We start from the raw sequence: 14,175 nt of genomic DNA on the forward strand, positions 1-14,175 counted from the left end.
TTGATGCGGTCCTATTTGTAGTGTGGGGAAGACGGAGTTGTCATCATGCAACTGTTTGACGCAATAGAGAAGATGGAATACGTTTTACCCCGTTATTTGTGCAATTTAGAAATGCGTAGTGTATAGTGAACAGTTTTTTCTCTGGAAAGATATTGTATTAAAAGACATTGATTTGGATAAATCAGAAAGTAACGTTCGGTGTGTGCCTTTTTAAAAATAAATGACCATATTGATTTGAAGCAGTAACGATTTAAAGGTCTCCTAATAGTTTTTATATGCAATGCGTCCATCGCATAAAAAAAAAAAAAACAGATAGTGGTTTGAAACTGATGAACGCAACAAAAATATATATATATATATATTAGTAAAAAGTTAACAGAACAACTGCGAATCCTGCTGAAGAGTACATATAGTCTCTATTTCAAATGCGGTGCAAACGAGTAAGTAAAAATATTCGAAGTGGTCTTCGAAAAGTAGCATAATTGTTATTTGCACTTAACTGCCATATACATAATGTTTCAATGCAATAAAATTATTTATTGAACACCCTGTTGAATTTAATTTCTGTAATAGTATGCGCAGTATGTTAATCCACTAAGCCTGATTCGTTCACATCCAGATTTTACAATAAATTATAACTTATTCGTGTAATAAAATAGAACGCGTGAATGTATTCTAGATAATAGACTGTTTAAATTGTTTGTCAGTTTTCATTCGGTCTTTTATTTTATAATACGAAAGGAAAAAATATATATATATTCGAAGTGGAATAACAGTGTAATTGGTTAATATCGGATTTATTTAAGTGCGACATTGGTTTCAAATAGCCTTACGTTTACTTTATTAGTGTTAAAACTGGCTATCTGAAATGTAAGTATTATTGATGCATAATACTACTATTATATACCTCGATTGTATTATTTTGTATTATGATGAAAAGTATCATTATAAAGATTAAATTACGAAAAAAAAATTAATGTTAATAATTAACTTACTTTATCAGAATTAAAACATCCGGAGATAATATGCCCATTTTTCGAGTTTGATTTTTTTAAAAAATAAAGTTGAGTAGTGATTAAAATATTTAAATTTTGATCGAATAGCAATTATTAATACATATAAGATTAACTTTTTTTTTTTTTTTTTTTATTTAACTTTGATAATGACATCCTAAATTATGTTCTGTATGAGTTTGGTTGGGGACCTTTCAATTGAAGGCGTGGCCAATCATTATTTGCAATATATAAGATGTGGTTGAAAGGCCTGTTCAGTCCTGCAGTGTATTATCTTTGCATCCAGTGATTATTAAAGTGAAGTTGCTAGAATTCCAAGCTAACTTCTGCCAGTTTCACTTTGAAGTTTGTAAACCTGTGAATTAAAACCAACTTTATAGAATTGAAATTTAATAATGTGAGAACTTGGTTAATTTGTTTTCAGGTCACCACATGGTCACCACTGAAAACATTTCCCTTTTTTAAACAAAGAAAGATTAATGTGTAGAAACGTTTTATTTCATTAATTCATAATATGAGAATATAGCATATCTGCTTAGCAATTTCTTCAATTGTTTACAGTTGGAACTTCTGATATTCAGCAGATTCCTCACTTCAATATAAATCAAATATCAAAATCTAGTATTTTGTTCCTCAAGAGAGATTGGCTCATGGTAGTTATGCTTATTATTATTATTAGCTATATGGTGCAAGGAAGCCTGAGGCTTATGCTGCACCAGCCAAAAAAAATTTCCCGGGTTACCCTGAAAGAGAGAGAGTGTCAAAAGTAGAAGGGAATTGCCAAGAAAGAGAAGAATGATGATATGAATTACACATAGTGATTATGTTCCCTAAATTCATCTTATGTGCCAAAGGTGACCTAACCTAATAAGATAGTTTGGTGAGGATCAGAACAAAGGCACACTGGTTTCTGTGTACTTTAACTGTGAAGTGTAACTTCTTAAAACTGAATTTTAAACATTTATTACTTGTAAACCCAAATGGAATATTGCTACTTATGCAGTAGGGAGATTCCATTTTTGTTTTTAAATTTAAGGGTTTTTTTTTTTTCATTTTTAGTTTTCTGTGTTGACTTGGAATTGCCTTTTTATTCATTACAATTTGCATAATTTACTGCATCCTCATCATTTTAAATTTCTTGTTATGTTCCACTTCTGTTGGTTTCCAGTTTTTCATTCTGCAAACTGAAACCGCTTGTCTTTGGAGAGTGAGTGTTTTTTTTAACATATGTGGTAACCTCCAAACACAAAGTTATTAGAACTTATAGTACTGAAACAGTACCCACAGAAATGTCTATAGAAAAGGCATGCAGCAAAAACAACATAAAACTACACCTTCAGGGCACCAGCTGTTTGGAATTCTGGCAAATTCCAGAAGGGCTAGTGTGCCTTAATTGCCTGGTGGGTAGCTGTAGTGGAACATACAAACTAATATTTAAACTCAAAATATTTTTATGAGCATCAGAACTTCCTTATAAAAATAATGTGAAATATTATATTCAGTTTATTTAATTTTCAGATTATCTGTTATTGATTTTTCAATTTGTTTTTCTTTTAATTTTCATAACTTTATCAATTTTAGAATACATGAAACTGCATGTTGCCTATAAACTGAACTGCACTTTTATATTTCTATGATACTCTTCCAGTTGATGTGTGTCTGGCAGTATATTTTTAAGTTTTATGGTTACTTTCAAGTACCAACACGGTAGGAGATTATCAGCACACAATTGCTAATTTTTTTTATTTATTTTAAATTATCATTACTTAATGAATTTTTTGAGGGAACCATACGTCGTCACTAATACACAATATCTCTCTTCCTGTACAACATTGTAGTTTTATGGTTTCTCCTAAAGAATGGAAGAAAATTACTGATGTCATGAGGTAATTCTGTAATTGATCTTAAGAATTTCCATGAGACAGCTACACTAAATTTGTAGTGTGAACTCTGCTTGTTAATAGGAAAGACCTGTTTTTACAGGGATGACATACACTTTGATAGATGAGTGAACAATATTTGCTGATTCTATCAAGGCAGTGTTAGGTGGGTTAGAAAACTTCTAGCATGGGGAATGCACAGAGTAATAGATTAACAAAAAGGTACTAAATGCTGCTGACAGAGCTGAAAATGATTTTTGCATGGTTTCTGTTTGGACATGCAGCATGTTGGATGCAAGCTGTTGGGATTACAAGCTTGCTGGAATTCCTCATGACACAAGCACATACATGTTCTAGGTTTGGGGTACCAAGAGCAGATTTTCTTGGTGCAGTATAACTGCACTTGATCAATTCGGCCCTGGAAAGATTGTGCAAGGCTCAAGGGGTAGAATTTTTTTTCAGCCTGGACTGTACTTGTTAACAGGAGAGATTGCTTCTACAGGGATGGGATACACTTAAATAGAAAGGGTGCAAGAATATTTGCTGATGCAATCGAGACAGTGTTAGGTGGGTCGGAAAACTGCTAGCTTGGGGGGAGACAAAGACTAATAGATTAACAGTAACCACTGGCAGAGGTGAAAGAGATTCTTGCACTGCTTCTATTGGAATGAGCAGAAGCCTGAAAAACAGGCTTCTGCTCATTCGCAGGATATTTCAGAGACTGCTGGAAGTCATTGCGGTACAAGTAAACACATAGGTTGTGTTAGGGTAGCTAAGAATAGAAACAGGTGCATGTATACTTGCATGTACACCAATGCTAGGAGTTTAGTAAATAAATTTGATGAATTCGAGGTATTGCTCAAAACATCAAAGGCAGATATTGTTGGGATATCAGAGACGTGGTGTCACACAGATATAAGGGATGCAGAACTGGAATTTGGGGAGTACAATGTCTACAGAAAGGATAGACAGGATAGGAAGGGAGGAGGGGTTATGCTATTAGTTAAGAAACACATAAAATCCAAGGAAGTGAAGCCAGTCGACATCGATGGACAGTGCAGTGTCGAGTCAGTTTGGTGTGACATAAGCATTGGGAGATAAAAATTGAGAGTAGGAGTGTGCTATAGGCCTAATGACTCTGATGAGTATAATAAGATACTGTACAGGGAAATAGAATGGGCCAGTAAATCAGAGAGTCTTATAATGGGGGATTTTAATTTCCCAGATATTGACTGGAATTTGTGGGTTGGTCACTCACACACTAGCAAGGCTTTTGTGGATTTATTGGATGATTGTTTTCTACACCAGCATGTTCGGGAGGCAACTAGAGGGAGTAATACTCTTGATCTGATTATCAGTAGTGATTCTTCATGCATTAAGAATCTGCAGATAAAGGAACCACTAGGTGGCAGTGATCACAGTGTGCTGAAGTGGGATTTACTCAAGGAGGTAACTACCATCAGAGGTAAAGGGAAGGGTTTTTGCTTTCGTAAAGGCGACTATGATGGTCTGAGACAGTATTTAAATTCTATACAGTGGGACCAACTGATCATGTTGGTTACCAACAGCAAATTCAAAATGGGAAGCATTCAAGGAACTAATCTTGGAAGCTACCAGGCTTTACATACCAACCAAGAAATATTGTTCAAGGTTCAGGCCTAAATGGTTGTCAGATGAACTAATGAGACATGGCAGAGAAGAAAAATGCATGGGATACATACAAATTAATGGGTGACATGGAAGCCTATGATAGATATAAGTTGGTTTGTAACCAAGTCACAAAGGAGATTAGGCAGGCAAAGGCAGATTATGAGAAATCCTTGGCAAAGGATGCAAAGAAAAACAGAAAAGAGTTCTTTACTTATTTAAACTCAAGAAGGAAAGGAATGAATCAGATTGGTCCACTGGATGTTGATGGTTCAACAGTTGAGGATCCTGCTCAGGTGGCTAACAATCTAAACGAGTATTTTGCATCTACATTCACACATGAGGAGTTATTCAGGAAGGGCAATGTCGTAGGTGAAGTAAACATTGGCAGTGAGCTAGATGATTTTCTAATAACTGAGAGGAAAGTGGAGGAGAAATTGTTGAGGATAAACATAAAAAAGGCACCCGGGGTGGATGGGATCTATCCGGTTATATTAAAGGAGGCAGCAAAGGAAGTAAGCAAACCCCTATCCATAATTATGAGAGCCTCTTTGGACTCAGGGGAGGTACCCATAGACTGGAGATGTGCAAATGTAACCCCAATTCACAAAGGAGGATCAAAGGCTGACACAAGTTATTATAGACCTGTTTAACTTTGGTTCCAGGAAAATTAATGGAGGCACTGGTTAAAGAAGCACTGCAGGATCATCTAGACAAGAATTCAGTTATAGCTCAGACACAGCATGGTTTTGTTAAGGGCAGGTCTTGTCTGACCAATTTGATTGGATTCTATGATGTAGTGACAAAAGAACTGGATGCAGGGAATAACTTTGATATTATATATTTGGATCTTAGAAAGGCTTTTGATACTGTTGCACATGGAAGACTGCTGCACAAATTGGAGCAGTGTGGCATTGGAGGCAGATTGCTGCTATGGATAAAGGGATGGTTGTGGGGGAGAAGACAGAGAGTGGTAATCAGTGGACACTGCTCATCGTGGACTAATGTTATTAGTGGAGTCCCTCAGGGTTCAGTGTTGGTCCATTGTTGTTTTCTGTATTTATAAATGATATTGATGATGGTATATCAAGCTTAATGTCCAAGTTTGCAGATGATACAAAGGTTGGCAGGGTTGTTAAGGACACTACTGATGCTATGCTGCTGCAACAGGATCTGGAAAGGTTGAGCAGATGGGCTGAGAGGTGGCAAATGAAGTTTAACATTGACAAATGTAAAGTACTACACATGGGAAACAGCAACCCCAGAGCAACGTATCAACTCTGTGGTACTACGCTGACAGTGGTAGAGAATGAAAAGGACCTGGGGGTAATTGTGCAGGCAGATATGAAGTTCTGTGAGCAGTGCAGACGAGCTGCAAGAGTAGCTCATGGTGTCTTGTCAATGATATACAGGAATTTTTCTAGCAGGGATAGGGATGTGATTATTCCCTTGTATAAGGCATTGGTCAGGCCACACCTTGAGTACTATATACAGGTCTGGAGGCCTCATTTCAAGAAGGATGTAGAGCTGCTGGAACGACTACAGAGAAGGGCAACAAGATTAGTGAATGGAACAAAGGGTTGCTCTTATGAAGAAAGGCTTAAGTTTTGTAAATTACAGAGTCTGGTGACTAGGCATCGGCGAGGTGATCTGATAGAGGTGTATAAGGCTTTTAATGGCTTGAGCATGCTCAATGCCGATGGGATTCTTCCTCTTGCTCAGAATAATCACCTGAGAGGGCATAAATTCAAATTGAGGAAGGACGGATGTTGGAAAGATGTGCGGAAATTTGCCTTTAGCCAGCGGGCAGTTGGTTTGTGGAATAGACTTCCATCACTTGTTGTTGAAGTTGATAGCCTAAACAAATTTAAGGCTCAGCTGGACAGGTATTTCGAACGAATGGAGGGGTGAAATGGGAGTAGTGGTTGTGTTTTTTTTTTGTCTGATGCTGAATAAGCTTGCTTTCTTGCATCATATGCGTCTACTAATGCTAACTGCGGTCATTTTTGTGCCAGTAAAATCAGAATCAAACCAAGAGCAGAAACAGGTGTATGTATACTTGTACGCACTAAGAGAAGTATAGCAAACAAATTTTCATCAGGTGTGGACATTGTAGGGTTATTGTAGACATGGTGCTATTCAGATACCCTTCATATCAAAATCTATAGATTGAGATGGATAGTAAAGCAGCATTTACTTCTCACTCAAGCCTCTGCAACTTCCATCAAATACATTTATAGGGTGATTCAACCATCAATCCTATATGCTTCAGATACCTGGACTTAAGCTTCCACATATATTCTTCACAGCATCCAGTCAGATGAATATTGGATGATCAGATGACTTGAATGCAAATATACTCTCACAGATGACACACACACACACTACCACCATTACAGCAGCCCTCAATTACACATCTATAAAATCAAAGATTGAAGAAAGAAGGCTGATTATAACCATAAAACTGATTACAAGCTAAATCAGCTCTCCTGATTTCTGGAACATTTATCGCTAGGGGATCCCACATCAGACCCATAGAGCATTTTCCTCCTTCCATTAACACCCACAATAGGCTCCACCTAGCTTGACTGCTTTATCCCTACCAGTATGCTTCAGACAGTCCAGAATGATGCAGATCTCCATCAATTCGTAATAAAAATTATAGAAAAGAAATCACAAGCACAATATTGTAGAGTGAAGGATTTACAACACCATGATCACTGAAAGTAAAGTTGAAAAATGTCATTATCTGCCATTATTTTCTATAATTTCCATTAGTTTATATTTATGTAGCATTCTAATTAATATAATTATTCATCTTTAATTGTCTACATTCTTTAAAATGTTATATTTGCCCCAGGGCTCACATCTGGTGAGTATGGGCTTGGCACACCCAGGATCTTGAGCTGTATATCGTCATTCTTGTTTCTTGGTGATTCTCTCTCTCAGGGTAACTCAAATTTTTTTTTGGCTGGTGCAGCAAAAGCCTCAGGCTTCCTTGCACCATATGGCTATTCTATAAAATAATATAGAATGCATGCTTACTTAATGTTAAACTCAAAACCTTTACATATAATATTTGAAAAAGTTATTATTAGTTATGTGTGCAAGGAAGCCTGAGCTTATGCTGCGCCTGAGCCAAGTGTGCAAGGAAGCCTGAGCTTATGCTGCACCAGCCAAAAAAAAAAATTCTGAATTACCCTGAGAGAGAGAGAGAGAGAGAGAGAACAAGAGTTGGAAGTAGAAGGGAATCATCAAGAAAGAGAAGAACGATGATATCCAGCTCAAGACCCTACTCACCAGAAGCCTAGAGACTTTAGATTTTGATGTGAGCCCTCTAATCTTAATTCAGTTGTCTTTCTGTTTTTTTGATATAATACCCCCTGGCTCTTGGCTATGAAGTATTGTGTTATTTCCCTGCAATAATGATTTGTTAACAAGGGATGTGGATTCTGAATATGGTATGTATGATATGCACATAAAGGACTTTTTTTTTTTTTTTTTTTACTTCTATGAAGGTGGCCCTGGGCTAGACTATGGCAATTCCACTGTGTGTTTCTGAAGATACTGTACCTAGCAAGGCCAATGAGTGTATAGGAGTTGGGGAGGGATGGGGTTTTCTTGGTTAAGAAGCACTTAGTCTAATATAGTGCACTCAGTTGACATGGGTGGCCAATGCAATGTTGAGTCAGTTTGGCATGACATAAGCACTGGGAAGGCAAAAATGAGAATAGTAGTGTGTTAAAGGCTGAATGACTGTGATAAGTATAATGAACAGCTATGCAAACAAATTGATTGGGTCAGTAAATCAGAATGTCTTATAATGGGGAATTTTAACTTGACAGATATTAACTGGAACATGTGAATTATTATACATTTATACAGTAGCAATACTTTTCTGGATTTATTGGATGTGACTATTTTCTACACCAGCATGTTAGAGAGGCAACTCCTAGAGAAAGCAGTACTCTTGATCTAATTATGGGCAATGACTCTTCATGCATTAAGAATATCCAGGTACAGGAACCAGTAAGTGGTGGTGACAATATATATTGATGTGAGAGCTACTTAAAGATATAACTGCTATCAAGGGTTAAGGGAAGCAATTTCAGTTTTGTTAAGGCAGCTACAGATTATAGTTAATTTTTATGAGAAGTCTTCGGTTAAGAATGCAAATTAAAGTAGAAAAGAATTTTTTTGCTTATGTTGACACTTGATACTAGAAGGAAAGGGACAAACCACATTGGCTCACCAGATACAAATGGCATAGTTATATGCCATTTTTCACCTGTGACCTGTCAATATAAATGTTGTAAAAAGTCCAGGGGCATACCACTTAGGTGGCTTTGAGCTAACCATTGCCACCTGTGGCAGAAACCTTTTGGTAATCACTGATAGCTAAATGATTTTGTGATAACTGAGAAGGAATCAGAAGAAGTTGTTAAAGCTAAAAGTACCTGGGCTGATGGATTATATTAGTATAATATAAATTATATTAATTATATAGCTATAATTAAGAGAACATCCTTTGATTCAGGAGAAGTCCTTATGGATTGAAGAGATGTGCAAATGTCACCCAGTTCATGGAGGGAGAAAGAGTGAAGTGGATAATTATAAACTTGTAATCTTGTCTTTTGTTCCAGGGAAAATAATGTAGTTAATAATTATGGTATTGCATGATCTTCTTGACTGGAATGCAGTTATGTGAAAACGGCACAGATTTTCTAAGGGGAGAGCTTCCATGATTAATCTGATTAGTTACGGTGATGCAGTAATGAAAGAACTGGATGTAACAGATAATTTTGCCATCATTTACTTAGCATTAGTAGAGGCGTTTGATGCAAGAAAGCAAGCTTATGCAGCATCAGCCAAAAAAAAAAAAATAAAATAAAATAATAATAAATAAAAAAAAAACCACTTCCACTTCACCCCTCTGTTCGTTCGAAATACCTGTCCAGCTGAGCCTTAAACTTATTTAGGCTATCAACTTCCACGACAAGGGATGGAAGTCTATTCCACCAACCAACCATCCGCTGGCTAAAGGCAAATTTCCTCATGTCTATCCTACATCTGTCTTTTCTCAATTTGAATTTATGCCCTCTCAGGTGATTATTCTGAGCAAGAGGAAGAATCCCATCAGCATTGAGCATGCTCAAACCATTCAAGGCTTTATACACCTCTATCAGATCACCTCGCTGGTGCCTAGTCCCAAAACACTGTAATTTGCAAAACTTAAGCCTTTCTTCGTAAGAGCACCCCTTTGTTCCATTCACTAATCTTGTTGCCCTTCTCTGTACTCGTTCCAGCATCTCTACATCCTTCTTGAAATGATAAATAAATAAATTCTTTATTGCTGATAAGTACAGAACATGTACTAGAGACAATAATACTCATCACGGCGACATGGCCAGGAGTTTTACATTATAATATTGAGATTAATTGGCAAAACACTTTTTACCATTACATGGAAATTATTAGTTACACAAATTAAACATTTGTTTAATTTGTTTAAATGAGGCCTCCAGATCTGTATACAGTACTCTAGGTGTGGTTTGACCATTGCCTTATACAAGGGAATAATCACCTCCTTATCCCTGTTAGAAAAATTCCTATATATCATCAACAATACACCATGAGCTACTCTTGCAGCCCATCTGCACTGCTCAGAAAACTTCATATCTGCCAGCACAACCACCCCCAGGTCCCTTTCATTCTCTACCACTGTCAGTGTAGTACCACAGAGTTGATACGTTGCTCTGGGGTTGCTGTTTCCCATATGTAGTACTTTACATTTGTCAATGTTAAACTTCATTTGCCACCTCTCAGCCCATCTGCTCAATCTTTCCAGATCCTGTTGCAGTAGCATAGTGTCAGTAGTGTCCTTGGCAACCCTGCCAACCTTCGTATCATCTGCAAACTTGGACATTAAGCTTGATATACCATCATCAGTATCATTTATAAATGCAGAAAACAATAATGGACCCAATACTGAACCCCGAGGGACTCACTAATAACATTAGTCCACGATGAGCAGTGTCCATTGATTACCACTCTCTGTCTTCTCCCCCACAACCACCCCTTTATCCATAGCACAAATTTGCCTCCAATGCCACACTGCTCCAATTTGTGCAGCAGTCTTCCATGTGCAACAGTATCAAAAGCCTTTCTAAGATCCAAGTATATAATATCAAAGTTATTCCCTGCATCCAGTTCTTTTGTGACTGCATCATAGTATCCAATCAAATTGGTCAGGCAAGACTTCCCCTTAACAAAACCATGCTGTGTCTGAGCTATAACTGAAGTCTTGTCTAGATGATCCTACAGTGCTTCTTTAACCAGTGCCTCCATTAATTTTCCAGGAACAGAAGTTAAACTAACAGGTCTATAATTACTTGTGTCGCCCTTTGATCCTCCTTTGTAAATTGGGGTCACATTTGCACATCTTCAGTCCATGGGTACTTTCCCTGAGTCCAAGGAAGCGCTCATAATTATGGCTAAGGGTTTGCTTACTTCCTTTGCTGCCTCCTTTAATATAACTGGATAGATCCCATCCACCCCAGGTGCCTTTCTTGTATTTATCTTCAACAATTTCTCCTCCACTTTACTCTCAGTTATTACAAGATTCTCTAGCTTACTGCCAGAGTTGAATACACCTCTGGCAGTCCCCTCACTGAATAACTCCTCATGTGTGAATGTCGATGCAAAATATTCATTCAGTTTGTTAGTTACCTGAGCAGGATCATCAACAGCTGACCCATCGATATCAAGTGGACCAATCTGATTCATCCCCTTCCTTCTAGAGTTTACATAAGTAAAGAACTCTTTGCTGTTTTTCTTTGCATCCCTTGCCAAAGATTTCTCGTAATCTGCCTTCGCTTGCCTAACCTCCTTTGTAACTTGGTTACAGATCAACTTGTATCTATCATAGGCTTCTGTGTCACGTGTTAATTTGTATGTATCCCATGCATTTTTCTTCTCTGCCATATGTCTCATTAGTTCATCTGACATCCACTTAGGCCTAAACCTTGAACAATATTTCTTAGTTGGTATGTAAAGCCTAGTAGCTTCCAAGATAAGTTCTTTGAATGCTTCCCATTTTGAATTTGCTGTTGGTAACATCATCAGTTGGTCCCACTGTATAGAATTTAAATACTGTCTCAGTCCATCGTAGTTGCCTTTACGAAAGCAATAACCCTTCCCTTTACCCCTAATGGTAGTTACCTCTTTGAGTAAATCTCACTTCAGCACACTGTGATCACTGCCACCTAGTGGTTCATTTACCTGCAGATTCTTAATGCATGAAGAATCACTACTGATAATCAAATCAAGAGTATTACTCCCTCTAGTTGCCTCCCGAACATGCTGATGTAGAAAACAATCATCCAATAAATCCACAAAAGCCTTGCTAGTGTGTGAGTGACCAGCCCCCAAATTCCAGTCAATATCTGGGAAATTAAAATCCCCCATTATAAGACTCTCTGATTTACTGGCCCATTCTATTTCCCTGTACAGTTTCTTATTATACTCATCAGAGTCATTAGGCCTATAGCACACTCCTACTCTGAATTTTGATCTCTCAATGCTTATGTCACACCAAACTGACTCGACACTGCACTGTTCAGCAATGTCGACTGGCTTCACTTCCTTGGATTTTATGTATTTCTTAACTAATAGCATAACCCCTCCTCCCTTCCTATCCTGTCTATCCTTTCTGTAGACATTGTACTCCCCAAATTCCAGTTCTGCATTCCTTATATCTGTGTGACACCACGTCTCTGAAATCCCCACAATATCTGCCTTTGATGTTTTGAGCAATACCTCAAATTCATCAAATTTATTTTCTAAACTCCTAGCATTGGTGTACACGCAAGTATACATGCACCTGTTCTTTTTCTTAGCTACCCTAACACAACCTATGTGTATATTTGTACCCCAATGATTCCCAGCAGTCTCTGAAATATCCTGCATCTTATTTTCCAGGCTGTGGCTCATTCCAATAGAAGCAGTGCAAGAATCACTTTCATCTCTGCCAGTGGCTACTGTTAATCTATTAGTCCTTGTATCCCCCCAATCTAGCAGTTTTCCGACCCACCTAACACTGCCTCGATAGCATCAGCAAACATTCTTGCACCCTTTCTATTTAAGTGTATCCCATCCCTGTAGAAGCAGTCTCTCCTGTTAACAAATACTAACTCTTAGGGTTGTTGGGCCCATTATTGTTTTGTATATTTATCAATGATACTGATGAAGGTATATCAAGCTTAATGTCAAAGTTTGCAGATGATACAAAGGTTGGCAGGGTTATTAATGACAGTATGCTGCTGCAACAGGATCTGGAAAAGTTGGGTAGATGGGCTGAGAAGTGGCAACTGAAGTTTAACATTGACAAATGCAAAGTACTGCATATGGATAGCAGTAGCCCCATGTAATGTACCAACTGTGTGGTGTTACACTGAGGGTAGTGGAGAATGAAAGAAATCTGGGGTAATTGTGCAGTCAGATATGAAGTTTTCTGATCAGTGCAGACAGGCTGCCATAGTATGTCATGGGTCTTGTCACTGATATACAGGAATATAGTGCGCAGGGATAAGGCGATGATTATCCCCTTATATAAGGCAATAGTCAGGCCACACCTTGAGTACTGCATACACGTCTGGAAGGCTCATTTTAAGAAGGATGAAGAGTTGCTAGAATGAGTGCAGAGAAGGGCAACAAGACTGGCGAAGGGAACAAAGGGGTGCTCTTATGAAGAAAGGCTTAAGTCTGCAAATTGTAGCTTCTGGAGACTAGGCACCTGCGAGGCCATCTGATTGAGGTGTATATGGCCTTGAATGAATTATGCAGGCTCAGTGCTGATGGGGTTGCTCAGATTACAAACCTGAGGGAGCATAGATTCAAACTGAGGAAAGACAGTTGTAGAATAGATGTGTGGAAGTTTGCCTTTAGTCAGCAGGTAGTTGATTGCTGGAACAAACTTCCATCTGTTGTTGTGGAAGTTGTGATAGCTTAAATAAATTCAAGGAAGAAGTAGACAAACATTTGGAATGAATGGATCAGCAAAATGGAAAGGGTTTTTTTTTTTTTTTCTTTTTGGCTGATGCTGTATAAGATTACTTTCTTGCATCATGTGCCTCTGCTAATGCTATTAGAATTGCAGTTAAATTAAAATTCAATTTGTTAATGTGATCACTATGACTGTGGCTTACTACATATCATATAGTAGTAGTGGCTTGTGATGCAAAAATGTAAGTGTATGAGCTTATGCAGTATCAGCCAAAAAAAAAAAAAAAAATCATACCATTCCCTCCAAATGCCTGTCCAGTTCCTCCTTAAATTTATTCAACCTATCAACTTCCACAACGACAGATTGAAGTTTGTTCCAGCAATTAACCACCCACTGGCTAAAGGCAAATTTCCACACATCTATTCTACATCTGTCTTTTCTTAATTTGAATTTATGCTCCCTTAGGTTCAAATTAAGAAAGGCAAGTTCAAATTAAGAATAGTGAATGGCATTTTGTTATGGAGTGTCCATCATAAAGTGATTTTGATCATACAGTGAACCAATTGTAAAGCGGAGATCCACTGTAGAGTGTTGTAAAGCATATAGTGCATGTATACATGCAATATGTCCA

The 14,175-nt window shown here is 37.7% G+C and overlaps 1 protein-coding gene across 3 annotated transcripts in view; it reads left to right on the top strand.

Annotated features, from left to right (window-relative positions):
- Positions 1-350: 350 nt before the first annotated feature.
- Positions 351-14,175, top strand: part of LOC150077951 (DDB1- and CUL4-associated factor 8-like) — a 227,606-nt gene continuing 213,781 nt past the window's right edge. The window contains exon 1 of one of the 3 annotated variants that reach the window (XM_090385203.1): positions 351-440. The gene's annotated coding sequence lies outside the window, so the exon portion shown is untranslated. Of the gene's footprint in view, positions 441-817; positions 871-1,296; positions 1,359-14,175 lie in introns of those variants that run through there. The other 2 variants (XM_090385204.1, XM_090385205.1) reach the window with 2 other exon arrangements.

Source organism: Mastigoproctus giganteus, chromosome 11 (assembly GCF_048544385.1).
Source record: "Mastigoproctus giganteus isolate SK-2022 chromosome 11, ASM4854438v1, whole genome shotgun sequence".
NCBI lineage: Eukaryota > Metazoa > Arthropoda > Arachnida > Uropygi > Thelyphonidae > Mastigoproctus > Mastigoproctus giganteus.